This window comes from Polypterus senegalus, chromosome 17, assembly GCF_016835505.1.
Source record: "Polypterus senegalus isolate Bchr_013 chromosome 17, ASM1683550v1, whole genome shotgun sequence".
Classification (NCBI taxonomy): domain Eukaryota; kingdom Metazoa; phylum Chordata; class Cladistia; order Polypteriformes; family Polypteridae; genus Polypterus; species Polypterus senegalus.
In genome coordinates, this window is record NC_053170.1 from 88,526,303 (window position 1) to 88,547,150 (window position 20,848).

At 41.9% G+C, this 20,848-nt stretch overlaps 1 protein-coding gene across 2 annotated transcripts in view; it reads left to right on the forward strand.

Annotated features, from left to right (window-relative positions):
- The first annotated feature begins 3,491 nt into the window (after positions 1-3,491).
- LOC120517154 (cdc42 effector protein 4-like) overlaps positions 3,492-20,848 on the forward strand; it is a 37,451-nt gene continuing 20,094 nt past the window's right edge. The window contains exon 1 of one of the 2 annotated variants that reach the window (XM_039739311.1): positions 3,492-3,903. The gene's annotated coding sequence lies outside the window, so the exon portion shown is untranslated. Of the gene's footprint in view, positions 3,904-4,234; positions 4,328-20,848 lie in introns of those variants that run through there. The other variant, XM_039739312.1, reaches the window with a different exon arrangement.

Sequence of the window (20,848 nt, forward strand, 5' to 3'; positions counted from 1 at the left end):
ACTGAAAATAGATTCATTAAAAAAAGTGTACATTCATGTATTCCATCCACCCATCTTCCAAACTCCTATCCCAGCAAATGTCAGATCCAAACCAGGAACAATCTGTGGACAGGGAGCCAGCCCTTCAGGGTGTATACACACACGGATATCAGAGGTGTTCTATAATACAGTAGATAGATAATAATACATCTTATTTATATAGCACATTTCCCATACATTAATAAATATGAAAGATATCATATCATATAGATAGATATTCTTTTTACTTTTTAAAAACTACCATTATTGAGATAAAAATTAAACAACTAACATCACACAATAGGTATAACTAACTATATGACAGAAACAAAATGTACTTTTCGTTATGCTATTATTATGAACAATTTCTGAAGCAGAGGGAGGGAAAAAATTAGAACACAAAGTGTAACTCATCAACGCGTTCACGTAACACATCATTGACACACCGCACATGCCTAAAGTTTTCTATATTCTTTACAGATTTCTAAAATTAAAACCCACTGAAATTCTTCTTTTTTTTTTTTTTTTTAAACCCCCCTTATAATAGAAACCCCATTTAAATCTTGAAGCCCAGACCCACTAATCTTAATTTTTCATGTTTTCCACATGCTGAGTTTAGATTGACCTATAAAAAAGTTTACAGTGCTCATATTTGCTCTCTGTTCTTTTTGTTAAATGTTAAAGTCTCATGCAAAACATAAAACATGGGAAAACTCTCTGAGACATCACAAAAAGGACAAGCATCAGAAAGCCCAGGGCTAATTATTGCCAAAAAGGAGTTCACCACTAGTAGGCCATGTAACTGCCTCCACTGCATATCCCTCATCCTGTTAGCCAGTGGTGGCTTGTACAGCGAACACTATGCTGGCTTCACTCCATCTGGAACAGCAATCTTATTCCATAGATAGACAGATCGATAAGGAGGATAGGCACTATATGATAGATAGATAGATAGATAGATAGATATGAAAGGCACTATATGATAGATAGATACAGTGGTGCTTGAAAGTTTGTGAACCCTTTAGAAATTTCTATATTTCTGCATAAATATGACCTAAAACATCATCAGATTTTCACTCGAGTCCTTAAAGTAGATAAAGAGAAACCAGTTAAACAAATAAGACACAAATATTATACTTGATCATTTATTTATTAAGGAAAATGATTGAATATTACATATTTGTGAGTGGCAAAAGTACGTGAACCTTTGCTTTCAGTATCTGGTGTGACCCCCCAATAACTGCGACTAAACGTTTCCAGTAACTTTTGCTCATTCCTGCACATTGGCTTAGAGGAATTTGAGCCCATTCCTCCGTACAGAAGAGCTTCAACTCTGGGATGTTGGTGGGTTTCCTCACATGAACTGCTCTCTTCAGGTCCTTCCACAACATTTCGATTGGATTAAGGTCAGGACTTTGACTTGGCCATTCCAAAACATTCACTTTATTCTTCTTTAACCATTCTTTGGTAGAACGACTTGTGTGCTTAGGGTTGTTGTCTTGCTGCATGACCCACCTTCTCTTGAGATTCAGTTCATGGACAGATGTCCTGACATTTTCCTTTAGAATTCTCTGATATAATTCAGAATTCATTGTTCCATCAATGAAGGCAAGCCATCCTGGCCCAGATGCAGCAAAACAGGCTCAAACCATGATACTACCACCACCATGTTTCACAGATTGGATGAGGTTCTTATGCTGGAATGCAGTGTTTTCCTTTCTCCAAACATAACACTTTTTATTTAAACTAAAAAGTTCTATTTTGGTCTCATCCATCCACAAAACATTCCTCCAATAGCCTTCTGGTTTGTCCTCGTGATCTTTAGCAAACTGCAGACGAGCAGCAATGTTTTTTTTGGAGAGCAGTGGCTTTCTCCTTGCAACCCTGCCATGCACACCATTGTTGTTCAGTGTTCTCCTGATGGTGGACTCATGAACATGAACATTAGCCAATGTGAGAGAGGCCTTCAGTTGGGGTCCTTTGTGACCTCGCCGACTATTACACGCCTTGCTCTTGGAGTGATCTTTGTTGGTCGACCACTCCTGGGGAGGGTAACAATGGTCTTGAATTTCCTCCATTTGTACCCAATCTGTCTGACTGTGGATTGGTGGAGTCCAAACTCTTCAGAGATGGTTTTGTAACCTTTTCCAGCCTGATGAGCATCAACAACTCTTTTTGTGAGGTCCTCAGAAATCTCCTTTGTTCCCGCCATGATACACGTCCACAAACGTGTGTTGTGAAGAGCAGACTTTGATAGATCCTGTTCTTTAAATAACACAGGGTGCCCACTCACACCTGATTGGCATCCCACCAGACTCGAATTTCACCTTCAAACTAACTGCCAATCCTAGAGGTTCACATACTTTTGCCACTCACAAATATGTAATATTCGATCATTTTCCTCAATAAATAAATGACCAAGTATAATATTTTTGTCTCATTTGTTTAACTGGTTTCTCTTTATCTACTTTTAGGACTTGAGTGAAAATCTGATGATGTTTTAGGTCATATTGATGCAGAAATATAGAAAATTCTAAAGGGTTCACAAACTTTCAAGCACAAGTGTAGATAGATAGATAGATAGATAAGGAGGGAAGGCACTATATGACAGATAGATAAGGAATAAAGGTATTAGATAGATAAGGAGGGAAGGCACTATATGATAGATACTGTACTTTATTTGTCTCCAAGGGCACATTAAACCTTTACAGACCTCAATGCTGATATTAGCACTGCCAATTTACTTAACCTTCAGTTGAGGAGTAAATATATGGGGGTGTTAATCTTTTGTACATTTATACTCCAAATTATATGCGTATTTATCCATCCAACCATCCATTTTCTAACCCGCTGAATCCGAACACAGGGTCACGGGGATCTGCTGGAGCCAATCCCAGCCAACACAGGGCACAAGGCAGGAATCCAATCCCGGGCAGGGTGCCAACCCACCGCAGGACACACCCACACACACCCACACACACAGCCCAATTTAGAATCACCAATCCACCTAACCTGCATGTCTTTGGATTGTGGGAGGAAACCGGAGCGCCCGGAGGAAACCCACGCAGACACGGGGAGAACATGCAAACTCCACGCAGGGAGGACCCGGGAAGCGAGCCCGGGTCTCCTAACTGCGAGGCAGCAGCGCTACCACTGCGCCACCGTGCCGCCCTATGCGTATTCATACATAGTGAAATTCAGATGAATGGCAACAGTTTTAACAATGAAGAATAAAGGATTCATTTGGTGGCAAACTAAGTAAAAAATCGTTAATCGACTTTATAGCAGCAATCTGAACGTTGTCTGTATGTCTGCAGCCTGAGCTTGTTCTGTTGTTTTGCTCACGAATGAACGCGTCTCTTTGCATACCATTTGAATATGCAAGCTCGAGCTATCGCTGGCTGGGTTTTTATCGCGTCTTACGCGACGTCGAAATTCTTTCGAGCCTACTGGGAAGTCCCGCGACTTTTATTTCCAGAAACCGGTAAACGTCCAGCGGCCTCGTGCGTCTTTAAGAGCGCGGGCTACGAAGTGATGATTCACGAGCGCCACCGCAGTGTGAGTTGGGAGGTGGGTTTGCGCACGCATGCGCGGATGGCATAGAGTGGCACACTTGAAGCAGTTTTCATATTTGGCACGGAGACGACCGACTGCTCTGATGTTTGACTTCGCACGTTGGTTAGGAAGGCGGCAGAAAAAAAAAAAAGTTAACTGAGTGAGGCAATTATAATTCTACATTCCCAAGGACTGGATAAAGCAAGTGAAGAATTAAAAACTGAGACAAACGCCGTAAACTTAAACTTGGACTTCGCGGCGAGCGGTGAAGTGCTTTGGAGACATGGTCGCATCTTCGTAGGGTAAATCATTGGAGAAGACCGACTCGGGGTAAGTGTTGCGCTTTATTTCTGAATTGCGTCCGTTTTTTTATCGCTTTATTTCAGCATGTTGTGTGCCGTGTCATTATAGTCGCGGAAAATGCAGCTTTGGCAAGAGTGCGTAAGGAAGGCAGGGAGAGAGACGAATGAACCTACAGACCTTGTATCCTTTGTTCCAGCCTACCAGTGAAGGAGAGCTCCCTAGACTCGTAGTCACTCCGCACGCTCACGAGTCTTTATGAGCCGAGCGGCTGGGCTTTTGTTTAAAGGGTAGAGATCCCATTCGACAGTCACAAACGACGTTATTAAGCCCTCGTGGAGATAGGACTGAGCATCGCGGAGCCGCCGCAGTGTGCTGGCGCAGAGAAGCCTGGACGCCGGGCGTGGAGCGGCGGGAGAGGGAGTGTCCTAAGGAGCCAGACGAATCCCGCTCTGTACGTCGCTTTGTATTTGATCCCCGCTGAAAGATTTGTTACTTTTGTTACCACAGTAACGGATGTCATTGTGCACTTTCGATGTGTTTGTGTCGGGATGCATCCGCCTTTTTTCAATTTTCGGGTGTGAGATCGATCCTCCGATCGTTCCAGTTTTTATATTAGAAGTGTAAGGAGCAATATCTGAGTACTGCGACATGTTAACCTGAGTCGCCTGACTGTATAGGTGCCTAAAAACTGACACGCCGAGGATGCTGAGTGTTTGCTGTTAGTCCTCATTTGACGGTTAAACAGACTGCTTGGTGCTATCACACCGCTTGGCTACAACGTATGCAAATAATTTTTTTTTTCTCAATAGATTCTGGGAAGGAGGAGAGTGTGCTTCCCCCTGGGTTTTGGGCTTTCCCAAAGGATACGTTTTTACAAGCACCGATGGCTCATTTAATAAACGTGTCGAAATAGGTCTTTATTTGTGATAACACATTTATGTGCGGCATTTCAATTTCTCGACTACCGTCACTCACGTACTTGTCATTCCTGCAGCTGTAAAACGTGCTTAGCGAGTATGTACTGGTTAGGAAACCTGGGATTGGGCCAGACATGAGACCACTACAATGAAGAATAAATAGAGGATTTCGAGGTTTGGCCGAGGCCTGATACACATCCATTAAAACATTATGGATGGTCTTAGTAATTTAAAGCCAATATGTGAAGTTCGTTTTTTTTTTAATTCTTGGAAATTTAAAAATCTTGAAATGTCAAACTCGGGGGTTACAATGAGCAAGAGCTTAGGCTGGCATCAGTGAGATACAAAGCGGGACCAACTCTGTCTTGGGGTAAACTTGAGCTGGGTCAGTCTCACAGCAGGCCTGTCACTATAAGGGAAATCGGCAAATAAACACACGTTTGAGTAGAAATGGCAACTGCAGACATACAGTGGTGTGAAAAACTATTTGCCCCCTTCCTGATTTCTTATTCTTTTGCATGTTTGTCACACAAAATGTTTCTGATCATCAAACACATTTAACCATTAGTCAAATATAACACAAGTAAACACAAAATGCAGTTTTTAAATGATGGTTTTATTATTTAGGGAGAAAAAATCCAAACCTACATGGCCCTGTGTGAAAAGTAATTGCCCCTTGTTAAAAAATCACCTAACTGTGGTGTATCACACCTGAGTTCAATTTCCGTAGCCACCCCCAGGCCTGATTACTGCCACACCTGTTTCAATCAAGAAATCACTTCAATAGGAGCTGCCTGACACAGAGAAGTAGACCAAAAGCACCTCAAAAGCTAGACATCATGCCAAGATCCAAAGAAATTCAGGAACAAATGAGAACAGAAGTCATTGAGATCTATCAGTCTGGTAAAGGTTATGAAGCCATTTCTAAAGCTTTGGGACTCCAGCGAACCACAGTGAGAGCCATTATCCACAAATGGAAAAAACATGGAACAGTGGTGAACCTTCCCAGGAGTGGCCGGCCGACCAAAATTACCCCAAGAGCGCAGAGACGACTCATCCGAGAGGTCACAAAGACCCCAGGACAACGTCTAAAGAACTGCAGGCCTCACTTGCCTCAATTAAGGTCAGTGTTCACGACTCCACCATAAGAAAGAGACTGGGCAAAACGGCCTGCATGGCAGATTTCCAAGACGCAAACCACTGTTAAGCAAAAAGAACATTAGGGCTCGTCTCAATTTTGCTAAGAAACATCTCAATGATTGCCAAGACTTTTGGGAAAATACCTTGTGGACTGATGAGACAAAAGTTGAACTTTTGGAAGGCAAATGTCCCGCTACATCTGGCGTAAAAGGAACACAGCATTTCAGTAAAAGAACATCATACCAACAGTAAAATATGGTGGTGGTAGTGTGATGGTCTGGGGTTGATTTGCTGCTTCAGGACCTGGAAGGCTTGCTGTGATAGATGGAACCATGAATTCTACTGTCTACCAAAAAATCCTGAAGGGGAATGTCCGGCCATCTGTTCGTCAACTCAAGCTGAAGCGATCTTGGGTGCTGCAACAGGACAATGACCCAAAACACACCAGCAAATCCACCTCTGAATGGCTGAAGAAAAACAAAATGAAGACTTTGGAGTGGCCTAGTCAAAGTCCTGACCTGAATCCAATTGAGATGCTATGGCATGACCTTCAAAAGGCGGTTCATGCTAGAAAACCCTCAAATAAAGCTGAATTACAACAATTCTGCAAAGATGAGTGGGCCAAAATTCCTCCAGAGCGCCGTAAAAGACTCATTGCAAGTTATCGCAAACGCTTGATTGCAGTTATTGCTGCTAAGGGTGGCCCAACCAGTTATTAGGTTCAGGGGGCAATTACTTTTTCACACAGGGCCATGTAGGTTTGGATTTTTTCTCCCTAAATAATAAAAACCATCATTTAAAAACTGCATTTTGTGTTTACTTGTGTTATATTTGACTAATGGTTAAATGTGTTTGATGATCAGAAACATTTTGTGTGACAAACATGCAAAAGAATAAGAAAGCAGGAAGGGGGCAAATAGTCTTTCACACCACTGTAAGTAAGGTACCTCAGTCTGGAACTGCACTGTGCCCCGTTTGAACTTCAGCATGGCTTTATTGGTGTTGAGATTGTTTTGAGTCACCAGAGGGTTACTATGTAATAACTAATGATTATACACATTCAGTTCAATTCAGTTTTATTGTCCTGAGATGGAAAATTGGTTTGTCGGCGGGCTTTACAGGGAGACTATGGCATAACATTAAAATCCCATCACAAAGAACGCGGCCAATAAACATAAACTTGGTACAAAGAAATATAGCAGGGAGCGCTTAATGGAGAGAAATAAAAAAAAAGAGAGAGAGAGAAATCTTCATCTTGCCAAATGAGTGGTGCGAATGATCGCCGTCCATCTCTTGATTTAAAACAGCAAATGTTTATTAAAGGTGAAGATTAATAGCAATTGTGATAAAGGAGTGTATTGACAGGGTTGCTCTTTATCCTTGGAACCTTGAACCTCCGAGCTGGTGGTACCAGCAGAAATTGAGGATGCAGGCCTGTCTGAGAGAAGGCCCCTCTGCTTTCCGTAAGATTTGCTTCTTAAACAAGTCTGTGAGATTGGACTGTTGAGATCTTGTTTTACTGCTCCGTTCTCTTTTTGTTACTGACATTAAGATTTCCAAACCAAGTCCAGCAGCTCAAAAAAGTCAATCGGAGATGTATAAAAGAGAAGCATAATGGAAGGACTCCCACTAAACGGTAGAGGTGCTGCTGCACGTTTTGCAGGTGACTTCTGTGTTTTTGTTAAAAGTCAGTTCTTCATCTGTGTTTGTCACCCGATATTTATAACTGTCAAGATGTAGAAATGATAGAAGCAACATTGACTCCACTGCGTCCTCAAATGCTGTCGGATTCATTGCAGACTCCATATACACTTGCCTAAAGGATTATTAGGACCACCATACTAATACGGTGTTTGACCCCCTTAATTCTACGTGGCATTGATTCAACAAGGTGCTGAAAGCATTCTTTATAAATGTTGGCCCATATTGATAGGATAGCATCTTGCAGTTGATGGAGATTTGTGGGATGCACATCCAGGGCACAAGCTCCTCTGCTCCACCACATCCCAAAGATGCTCTATTGGGTTGAGATCTGGTGACTGTGGGGGCCATTTTAGTACAGTGAACTCATTGTCATGTTCAAGAAACCAATTTGAAATGATTCGAGCTTTGTGACATGGTGCATTATCCTGCTGGAAGTAGCCATCAGAGGATGGGTACATGGTGGTCATGAAGGGATGGACATGGTCAGAAACAATGCTCAGGTAGCCCGTGGCATTTAAACAATGCCCAATTGGCACTAAGGGGCCTAAAGTGTGCCAAGAAAACATCCCCCACACCATTACACCACCACCAGCAGCCTGCACAGTGGTAACAAGGCATGATGGATCCATGTTCTCATTCTGTTTACGTCAAATTCCGACTCTACCATTTGAATGTCTCAACAGAAATCGAGACTCATCAGACCAGGCAACATTTTTCCAGTCTTCAACTGTCCAATTTTGGTGAGCTCGTGCAAATTGTAGCCTCTTTTTCCTATTTGTAGTGGAGATGAGTGGCACCCGGTGGGGTCTTCTGCTGTTGTAGCCCATCCGCCTCAAGGTTGTGCGTGTTGTGGCTTCACAAATGCTTTGCTGCATACCTCGGTTGTAACGAGTGGTTATTTCAGTCAAAGTTGCTCTTCTATCAGCTTGAATCAGTCGGCCCATTCTCCTCTGACCTCTAGCATCAACAAGGCATTTTCGCCCACAGGACTGCCACATACTGGATGTTTTTCCCTTTTCACACCATTCTTTGTAAACCCTAGAAATGAAAATCCCAGTAACTGAGCAGATTGTGAAATACTCAGACCGGCCCGTCTGGCACCAACAACCATGCCACGCTCCAAATTGCTTAAATCACCTTTCTTTGCCATTCTGACATTCAGTTTGGAGTTGAGGAGATTGTCTTGACCAGGACCACACCCCTAAATGCATTGAAGCAACTGCCATGTGATTGGTTGATTAGATTAATGAGAAATTGAACAGGTGTTCCTAATAATCCTTTAGGTGAGTGTATATCATAGATGCATACGTTTAGGACGTATTTGTCACTAATCTCTTTGTACTCAAGGTAAAGGTGTCATTTCACCCTACTTTCTCCTGTATCAATCTATGGCTAACACGATACAACACTCTACTGCTACTCAAGGAAGGAAAGCCAACCTTGACTACACAGCCCGTCTTCTCTGGATGTCCATTTTTCTTTGGTGGCCTGTCTTCACAGCTGGCTTTTAGTTCTGGTAAATGCATTTGACTTTTTTCTGTTGTTACTCTTTTTTTTTTTTTCTTAGTTTGTTTTTAGAAAGTGCGCCTCAAAATCAACATTTTGCCTTGTCTGCTTGACGAAGGTGTTTAGTTTTGTATACACACAATTTGTAAGGATTACAAGAAAGTGCAGAGCACAAGTTGCTCCTCGGTGAATGTGCACAGATTCTGCAGATGGCTGTCTGGGAGTGCCGCTGTGGTCCACCCTGAAATGGTCTCATTGGACACGGCGAGGCTAGAAAGAGAGGATTTGAAGTGGGGGTCACATGGTAGGCCAAACCGAGCAAAGTTAAAAGATTGGTCTGTTTGAACAAGCTCAACTGTGCAAGTTGCCATTTACAAAAACACTAAAAAAAAAAAAGCTGTCCCTAGCAGTAAGGGTGGCACCAATATTAAAATGGTTTATACATCGTAACTTCCAGACATGGATACGTTTATAAACGTTTGACATTAGTGAGGCGGGCACAGCAGCTGGAATCCTAAACGTTAAAGCACAGAGTTTCTAATCGAGTCGCAGTCTCCGTCTATTAGCGTCCTCTCGGTGAGTCACTTAAAGGCCCTGTACTTTACTTGAACTCTTTCAGGGCTGATGTCGACTTTTGTCAAAATTCAGGAGTAGAGGACGGTAATCGGCTGCAAACTGCAACAAAACTGGCTGTTGCGCTTTAGTTTGACTCTCTTTGCTAGAAGTAAAGTTACATAGCTTTGTTAATTTGACCTTGATTCCCTACGCATGCCTGAGTAATTAAGAGCAAACGGCCTCTACAATGGCACCGACATCTGTTGAGAGACCAAAGTGAATGTGCATAACAAAATACTCCGCGGACGTTTTACGTAATTTCGTTGACTAGGACTCTGACTTGTCGGACTCCACGTTTGATGCAAGTGATCTGGATCACTTTCGAAAATTAAGGTAAGGTACCAGCATCGTCTAATTGGTCACCAGCTGATCGTAGTGCTGAACACTTTTTTGTGTAGCTGATGCTCCTACAGCAGCGTCCGCTTGGGAGGACCACTGCTTATGATGACGAGTGGTACAAACCATATTGCGTCACCGGCACTGCCACCCTCCTGCTGTGCGAAGAAAGCCAGGCAGCCGGCCCACCGTGCATTCCTGCGGACCATTGTGGAGCCCTCAAACAGACTCTGCCGCCAGTGATGCCAAACGTGTGCCAACAGCAGCCATGGCATGTAGCTACAGATGTTTTATGTTGATTTATGTGCTTTGTGAGCTTTTAAAAAAACTCTTACTTTTTGGAAAAAATATTCAGCCCTCAAAGAGTTAATATAACATTCTTGGATGGAGACATCTAACAATTACACAGCAATATGGGGGGGGGATTGGGACAATTTTGAGACTTTCCCAAAAGTTGTCAGAGTGTCGAGTGGCCTTGAGAGCACCGTCCCTGTGCACGCAGTGGAGAAGCCGTGTCTGGGGGTGCTGCTGTCGGTGGTCTTCTAGCACCTGCGGGAGCATTTTATTTTATTTTTTCTCTTGTCAATTTAAAAATGGAAACTTGCTGCCGGACTGCGTTCAATTTAAGTTTTTATCATCCAGCTTGATTCACAGGCCATGCTTCATGTCTGGCAGGATGGTGTATCCTGGAACTGTAAGAGTGACATTTGGAGATGCCATTTGCTGATGGGTCGCAGTATTCTGCGAAGTGCCACATTCTCTTTGCTTTGTCGTTGTAGTACTAGGGTGTTGTACTGTGTTGGCCATTATGAATGTAGAGAAAAGCCCAGCAAAATGACACCTTTTATTGGCTCACAATATTCAGGCTTTCGGGGCAACTCAGACCCCTTCTTCAGGCAAGACGGTTAGTTGACAAATAAAAACGACTAAATAAATATCTGTGTGTACTGCATCCCCTGTGATAAACCGGCTGTCGTGTCCACCTTGTGACCGTACGTTGGTGTGTTTCAGAGCGACTTGTGTGGAAAGTAGCCGAGCCGTTTTTTGTTTGTCATGTTTTAGCTTCTTGCTGCTCCATCTTCCCCCCCTGGCATGAAATCAATGCGTTTGTCTGGATGGTACTGAGACAAGTATGTTTGAAAAAATGTATTACTTTAGCTTAGCACACAATGAATATTTGTACAACTGAAAAGTCCTGTTTGCCTAAGAAAGGACGGGCTGAGAGAAGCACAATGGTTTATCTGTAAGGCCACACATTTCTATTTGGGAGCATATCTGCTCTTTTAGCAAGTAAAGCCGAGCTGACGTGTGCGTTTGTTTTGTGTAGTAAAACTGTAGAGACGAGCTCAAGTGGAGGTTTGTAGAATTAGTCATTAGCCGGATTAGACGAACGTCACCCTCTGTCTTGGGGAGGTCTCCTACTAAAAGGGTGTCTTGTATATTTGGAAATGACAGATTCAATTAAAAAAAAAAAAACAATAGGCACGGATAAGCCGGGGTTTACTAAATGGCTTTGGTTGGCACCGTTAGCAGAACTTTTTAAATATGTTCACTTGCCCCCCCGTGGTTTGCAGTGATGGCAGAGAAAACATTTTGAATCTGTTTTCTTGTGATAGAATGGAAGCTGATGATGACCAACGCTGGCAATCGGCATCAAAAGGTCCATTTGAAGACCCACCATTCCCTCTCGTTTCGTGGCCAAGAGCCCTGTCTTCAAGTCAAAGTTATTTGTTATTTAACAATATTTTAGTAAACAATACATGATTTATGGGAAGAAGTGAGCGTACAACTGAATGACGTTGACACGTGGATTATGCCGTGAGACTAAGGTTAGATTTTGTTTTTCTTGGGACTTTTTAATATTGCTTGCTGTTCCCAGCATTGGACATCATAGGCTCTCATTCTATTAGAAACGTTATACAATACAGTTTATTTTTGTAGAGCCCAAAATCACACAGGAAGTGCCGCAACGGGCTTTAACAGGCCCTGCCTCTTGACAGCCCCCCAGCCTTGACTCTCTGAGAAGACAAGGACAAACTCCCAATAAAAACCTTGTAGGGAAAAATGGAAGAAACCTCGGGAAAGGCAGTTTAAAGAGAGACCCCCCAACGTTGTTGTTGTTGTTCTTTATAAAAACGTCCGATCTAAAGTTTTTCTTGACTATCACTACAAACCGAATGGGGTTAGTAACACATTTTAAAAAAAAAAAAGTTCCACTTTTGAGTGAAGTATTACTTTAATACGGTGGGGGGGGGGGCGCTTGAGTCAAAAGTGACGGGCAGGTCAGACTCGAGCAACTTCCTTTACTTCTATATAGTGCCTTGCTGTAGTGAATCCCACGTCGCATTGTTTTATAAGCGCAAACCTATGGCTTTGTTAGTTTTATTTGTTTGTGATTGTGGAGGATATGCAAGTTGGGCGACTTACTCGAGTTAGTGGGGCTCAGCGACGAGGACAGAACCAGCAACTCGGGGTGTTTTTAGTGCTTGGCACAGTTGTTTCCGTATTCAGTCTGAACATTTGTCACTTACCTGAATTGTTTTAGGGTCACACAATCGGCAGTTTTGTGGCGTACTATTTGTTTTCTTGGCCTCTGAGCAACACTGCCTGTTTTCTCGCTTTGTTTTGTGCCGAGTGGCCACATTTACTTGAGTCAGGGTAAGAACAAATGTGAATTTCACAATACAGACTACAGGATTACTCCACAGTACACTAAACTTACTGTTGAAACTTGTCAAGAGAGTAATTATATCGGTAAGGTCATGAATTGAAGGACAAGTATTCAGAAGCATAGTGTCTGCATTGATTACTGATGTCCTTGCCTGACCGTGTCAGATTAAACAACTGCAAATTCCTGGACATGTCTAACTTACTGACTGGCTGATGACCTTCCAGAGACCCTGTATTTTTTTTTTTTTTCTTTCTGACGGCCAATAGCACGCTGTCTGATGGAGTCAGGGCTGTCCGAAGCATTAACAGGTATGGCGAGTTCAGACGCCATTCCATATTGTCGTGGCACTTGAAATACAAGACATCAGACAAACTTCTCTTTTGTTTTGTAATGTCCAAAACCGCAGTGCCCCCATCTTGTACTTCCAGGTGAGCATTCATTGTTTGTCAGCTCTCCTACACACACACACACACACACACACACACACACAGAGCTCATCCCTACAACTAACGATAACTCAGACCTGTTTGTTTTATGGGAGCAAGTCGAAGACTAGTTAGAGTGAGTTGTTGCGTATGTCAGACTACATGGCAGGTCGTCTTAACAGTTGCACACTGTCGGCTGCCTCTGATGTGCTCAAATTATACAAATGAAGGTTACGGTAGAAAATTGCTCTTAAAGTCCTGTAATGTGACATACCCTAGCCATTGATAGAAGAGGGAATGGATGGAAGGTCCAGTCAGTTTATTTCTCAGATATACGCCAGCAGCATCCTCTCGCAAGAGTCTGAGAAGATGGTGGTGATGCCGACAAAAGAGTCATTAGATTAAGGCTTGCTTTTGGTGTCGTTAAAGAGGAATGTTGAAAAACTGGCCCTGATACAAGTGATGGCTGCCTCTCACTAGGGCCGAGGAATGCAGTTTTCACTTACAAACCACTACATCCTCTCCTTTATTTTTTTTAACCCTCTTGTCAGTAGAGTTTTGCACATTGTATTTGTATTTGTTTCCTTCCCATTTAAAACTTCAGATGCATTGCCTTACCAGCATGGTGGATAAACCGGAATCCCTTTTTTATTGTTTTTATATAATTCAGTTTATTTCCTTTGGCTAATACAAAAGATGTTTTCCGCAGTGCCGATCATCCTACAGACTAACAGCAGGTGCCCTCAACTGCCTGACAGCTGACGTTTGTGTTAACCAGTGCTGGTGCTTTTTGTCATTTTTGTTTTCATCTTTCGATCCGTTTGCAAAGGCACTTGATCAAATCAAGAGGGAGGCACAGACTGTCCGAACTGTACGCATGAAAGGCAGGAGCCACAATCGCACAGCCAGTCCCCTTTAATTTTACGGTAGGGCACAGCTTGCATAACATACTGTACATCCAGTAAGTGCTTTATTAGGCCTACCTGCTGATTATTGCAGATGGGCGTCTACACTAAACGGTTTCTCATGCGACTTCAGCTCAGTATCTGCAGCACACCGACATCATTAAGGGGTTCTGTTGTCGCTCAAACCAACATTTGACTTGCATGGTCTAAGTGACTTTGACCGTTTCATGATCCGTAATGTTCTTTGTGGAGAGACCAGCATCTTGACACGTCTGTATTCGTGGGAGTGTCGCTCGCTGTAGTCTCTAGAGTCTATAGAGGCTGATAAAATAAGCCAAATTGTCAAGTAAGTGGCAGTTCTGTGGGCAAAACGGCCTTCTTAATGAGAGCGTATAAAGGAGACTTGGTCCAGATACAGAAATGCCACATGTGCTCAAATAACGGCTCTTTCTAAAAGCGGTATGGAGAAGGGCGTCAGTGGACCCTGAAACAGATTTGACTCCACTCCTTTCCTCTAAGAGTGAGTCTGTGGTCATCACGTGACCCCCGAACTAGGCGACTGGAGAGTGGAAAGGTGTTGCACTTCCGACGAATTTCAATGGCTGCTGTGACATGAAGTTAGGAGGGTCACAATGTGGGGTGACCAGCGTGGCTCAGTCCTGCCTTGTGTCAACGGAACAGGCTTGTGGTGGTGTTCGAGTAGCGTGGGAGACTTTTCCTAGCTAGCGTCACACTCCTCAATAATACTTGGGTTTGCTATCCTTTTATGGTCACAGTTTACCTTTTTTTTTTTTTATGGGTATTCGCATCATAATGGTGCACAATATCCTAAAACATGCATTACGTCAAGCTGGATCTATAATACATGATGGTTATTTGGTTTGACACCAGTGGTCAGCACACACCCTATATTTTAATCTAAAATGGCACCTTTGGATTGAGGTTGAGTTGCAAGTTGTGACCAAGAAGTGTGTAGGAACTGTGTGATGTTACTGAGTGGCCATGGGCTATTTCTGCAGTTTGCTAAATCTTTGTCTTTAAAGAAATGAGGCCCTTCTGGAAGTTTAAAGGTGACCTAAACTCTCCCTCTCTCGATACTGAATCGTAGCTGGTTTTTAAAATGGATGTTGAGGTTTACGTATTCGGCACTGTATACAATCCGTTTTGGTTTTGCTTGTTTGTAGTTTGGTTTGTGCCACATCAGAAACTTCTTCTATACAGGCACCATACAGAACACCTCTAGGTAACAACCACTCGCTGAGCTCCGCTTCATGCACATGACTGAATTAAGCCCGTCTGATGTATTAATGTAATAAGTTTGCTCCGTGCTGGCTGCTTTGATCTTGTACTTTTCGGCAAAGCTCTTGATGGCCTGCGTGGTGTACAGTAATCAGAGTTGAATATCCTTAAATAATCATTAAAAAAAAGTCTTCAGTTATTAGTGCTGTGGTCAACACTTGAGCCACACGGTTCCAGATGCTTGTGATTTATTCCCAGGTTGTGTGGCCTCCACATATTTTCTTGGGCTTCCTTGTATGGACAGCTGCCTGTTGAACAGATGACAGGTTGGTGTTAAGAGCTCATCTTGTGCAGCGTTGGAGTGCATTCTTGTGATGGTGGTTTCATTGTTCATCTCCCATCTTTAGTTAGAGGTAGCACTTATTGTATAGGGTGCTCCAGATCGTCTGGATGACTTTGGTTTATGTCTGGACGATTCCAGTTCGGCGTTCACACACTTCGATGGTCCGGGATTTTTTGGGTGATTTTTCCATGTAATAAACTTAATAGGTTTTATAGTGTAATGAAAATTGCATAATTAGATCTGGACCACCCTATTTGCATTAGAGCAACTCGGTGAAACAGACCCAGCAGAGCTGGACTGGACTTTTTGCTCTCTTTGAACATCTGGCCCATTGTGTTACTCATAAAATTTTATTAAAAAAAAAAAAAAAATTGGCAAACATTGTAGAAAAAAAAAATTAGAATTAGGTAAGTTTTCACATTATTAAAGTGCTGTGTCTTAAGGTGTACTTTATTACTTGAGTAAAATAGAAAGTCTGAAGCGCCGGTGTGGTAGTTAATGTGCCGTTTCACCCTTTCCAGTTTTTATTGTAGTGGTTATCTTAATTTCAAAGGTGATTTTCTGTACGTTGTCCCCGTGTTATAAGGAGCAGGCCGTGATTGTTAACAGGCAGCTTGTGGAAAATGTGCACTCCATCAAAAGCTAGTGAAAAGCACTGATTAATTGCTGCTTCTATCTCCAAATGGGAATTTATGATTTGATTTTTTGCAAAGACTGTGGTTCAAGATGGGGTGTGTGTGTGTTTTTTTTTTTTTCCTTCCTTGACTGTTTCACATCATCATGCCTATGAAGTGTGGCTCTCTGAGTCCTGTCAGAAATGTTTAAAATGTGGGTTTTAATGCATGTCCTGTGCTCTGACCTCCAAAGGTCATGTGAAACGACCATTTCCTCTTGGTGATTTACTAAAGTATGTCAAACACCTCAACAAATCTACCATTGCTTTTATTTTTTTTGTAGATGCTTTTCTGCAGACATAACTGTATTTTCTGCATTAAGCGTGAGAATGCTTTGACCTTGATTTTTTTTTTAAATTTTTTTTTCCTCTCTGTATATATTTAGTTTTGGAATTGATCACAGGGAGTAACTGTAGATTTTGCTGTTTCATGTGATCTGGAGAAGCTGCTTGTAGTGCCGATGTTTGTTTTCAGCTAATTCAGCACCTGATGGTTTCCTTCAGTGCTTGCTGTCTGCACAAGTCAGTCTGGTGTCGCCATACAGAATGCAGCTGACTTCACCGTCTCCTGCTCGTTGTGATTTCTGTTGTTTAGGTCCATTCCTCAAGTCACATGACCTTTTTTAAAATTTATTTTTCATTTTATTCTTCTTTCTGGGTTAATCATTGTCAGTGCACTGAAGCAACAAAGAAAATAAAATGATGAAACCTCAGCTTTTAGCATTAGTATTTTCAGATTGCTCTCCAGGTATTCAGCTCGTTGTAACGAAGAATTCATTCTTGCTTTTATTATAACCATAGTATGACATGTTTCTTTATGGCTAACGGCTCCTGTCTAATCTGGAAGCCAATTTATTCTCCTGCTGCTTCTTCATGTCATTCTACATCAGCTTTTTTATTGCCAAGCTAACAGTAGAGTTTGAAAATGTATCTGCAGTCTACCCACCGCATTCAAACAGCAGAACGGATTTGTTCACACAGATGTATGGAGGGTAGTGCACAGTGCTGCACATGGTCTCGTGGGTTGACTTTATACACCCACTTTCTAAAAAGCTTTTTCTTTATCAGTACATGGTACTGCAGTATCAATGCGCATCACTCCATAGCTCCAGCTTCAAGTCAGGTGTCTTATATTCCACACATCTTCAAGATGGATTTTACCCATAGACATTTTTTTTTCTGTGATCTGGCATGTTCCCAGTCAAGGAATAGGAATCCAGCCATTCAGGTTTTAGTGAACTTTCTAACCTTTTTTTTTTTGCTGATCCCAAATGGGAAGAACTGCACAACAGTATGCACAGTGGATGTAAGAAGTTAGAAACGCTCACCTGCACATGGAGCTCTGTGTTTAAAACGTATTGGTCACGGTAACTGGATGGCTTCTCGTATCGGCTCTGAATTTTCCTCCAGATACACCCAGGCATGCTTATCAGTTTCATTGACGACTGTAAATCGGCCCGGTGCTTTTGAGTATGCCTTGTGATAAATTGGGATCTTGTCTAAGGTGCTGCTAGGGTAGGCACACTAACTTCCCACATCACTCACGTGGATAAGTGGGTTAAAAACATTGGATGGATTGTAAATGCGTGGGTTTCCTCCCACAGTCCAAAGACATGCAGGTTAGGTGCAATGGCGATCCTAAATTGTCCCGTGTGTGTGTGTGTGTGTGTGTGTGTGCGCTTGGGGTGTGTGCTTGGTGTGTGTGTGCACTGTGGTTGGCTGGTGCCCTGCCTGGGGTTTGTTTCCTGCCTTGCTCCCTGTGTTGGCTGGGACAGGCTCCAGCAGACCTCCATGACCCCGTGTTAGGATATAGCGGGTTGGATGATGACTGACTGACTGACTGTAACCACATAGATTCCCTCACAAGAGCTCTATCTGCAAAGACAATGATGAGTAGGTTAGGCGCGGGTTTCTTATTTTGGAACACGCTGGGATACTTGTAAGCAGCAGGCATGTTATTAGGAGAGCTCTGTTTGGACTGCAGTCTGACTATATTAGGCTCAGAGGTTCACCAAGTCAGCAGGGTGCAGGAGTACCAGTGCTGACTCTGAAAGGGTAATACAGACATTGACCTCCCATCTTTATACAGTAACATCCCAGAAACAAGGACGAAAAGGACTTTATCAAATTGATCTAAGCTTTAACTTCAGTAAGAGTTTATTTTTCTGTTACCCAGACTGCTTGTGCTTTTTAGTTACCTGTGTGTAATAAAAACCAAAGATGAATAAATGAATATTTATTCTAGTCAAATAGATAGCAAATGGTTGTGTTTTTAACTAGTTGTACTGTTTTCTTTAGTTTGTGCAGTTAACATCCATAGTTTTGAGATCAAGGATATGGAAGTTATTAAAAATTCTAATATTCTGCAATTCATTTGTTTCTGATTTAAAGAATAATTGTATGAAACCAGCATGTGCATAATTTATTTTATGGATGAAGCAAAGTGATTCTTATACATTGAAATGTGTATGTTGATTATTAATAAATAGTCAAAGGCAGTATGGTGGGGCAGTGGTTAGTATTGCTGAATCCCAAATCCTGAATTTGAATCTTGCACGCCATTGTCATTGTCATGTTCTTCCCGTGTTTGTGTGTTTTTCCTCGGATACTCCTCAACTGTCTTTCCACATCCCAGAGACATGTCTGTTGAGTTAACTTATGATTTTTGCATTGGCTTAATGTGAACATTTTCATGTGTGGCCTTTGTGATAGACTGCCATTCCATCCTGCCTTGAGTCTAAAGTTGCTGGGAATGTGTCCAGTTCCAAACAACTCCAAACTGAGCAAAATGAGCTTGAGAATGTCATGTAATTAAACATGAAGATGAGGTGAATAAGCCTTAATAGCCCTGGCATTTTATGAACGTGTGTGTATACAGATCCATTGAATTGTGGTTTTGAGATTTTTCAGGTAAGGAATACAAAAGGTCTGAGATGAGGCAGATGTTGTAGAACCACCTCTTACCTTCATGTTGGTACCACTTACCTAGCACTCGGCTACAGGTAGTGTAAGGCTCAGATTGATGAAATCCTGCATATTGCTTGGCTCTCCTGTCTGACATTTTACTTAATGGAATGTCGGCTAATGGCAGCAGTCGGAGTTTTTATTAAACAAATCGGTATTTGTTGTCTCTTCAGTCCTCTCTGTATGCTATAATGGCTTACACATACAATAAATACTTCATTGATATTATTAAGCACAGTGCATTATAAATGTTAATGAATACTAAAATGTGCATATACATTATTGACATGAAGAGAATTGAAGTAATTGCCAATCACCTGGTTATCCCGTGTTTTTGGAAGAAGTAGGGCCAACAGAACAGAATATACACAAAGAACAGATAAAGTCAGCAACGGGTTTTCTCAATTTCTGTTGTTTGAAAGCGTAGACATTTTGAATCATTTAGCACCAGCTGTGCTGCCCATCTAAGGCGGGTTGAAATCTAACTAATTAAGGCAGACCTTGGCATTAACACTTGCGGTGCACCGTATAATGCTTATGTCTGTTATATGCCACTTGATATGGGATTCATAAAAGCGGTCTTAATGTTTCTGATGCGGCATCTGTTGGAATGGCAAATGCAATGCATTTTATTCCTACAAATGTCTGATTTGCCATCTTTTGATATGCCAGAGACATAGCAACCAGACAGATACACAGACACTTACCCTTTTAATTAAGGTGGCTTTCATTATTTTAGTGCAGAATGACAATTTCTGCAAGATTTTGTGTGTTACTACAAAATTCTGCCTTTGTCAAGGGGTCAGAGTGTGACGACTTGTTTGTCAGACATGCAGGTAAGAATTTCACTGTAATCTGTGTAGGTAACAGGCACCTGTACTACTATTAATACTATTACTACTTCAGAGATGTTCATCTGTTTCACTGGGATCGGACTGTGGGATCATCTTACCATGACTGCTGCTCCAGAGCTGTCCCCTTTGAAGTGTGGGGGCCTTTTTTTGTTTTTTTTTTATAAAGACCTGTCAGGCCTCTTAAGATCTTTTGCACATAATGGTGAAATGAAAAGAATACTTTCTTGCACATCATAAAGATGTGTTTTAATGAAATGCTCCTTGATTCAACATGCAACAATAGCTAATTTAGTGCCTCGGGGTGGGAGGTTTAGAGATCCACCTTTTACTAGACAATTGTGCCTTTTTTATGAAATACTATTTTAATTATCTTAGTAAAGTTTCACCATTATTAGGCAGTGTTACCTCCTTAGTATAAATATGTTGTTTAAGTTCTTCTTTCCTGGTTTGAGTTCAAAAAATACTGTGCTGCTCTTTGTCTGGAGCAAAGAGGAGAAAGAACAACTTTTACTGAACTATTAAGCAACTGGTTTTATACACTTTTTTTAGTTTGAATAAATTTATTTATAAAAAGATTTATGCTAAGCCTTTGACGTATTTTTTTTTAAGTCCTAATTGTGTAAAATATTGATTATATTAACAATCTTGTCTGTAAGAAATTGAATAAAACCCCCGAGTTG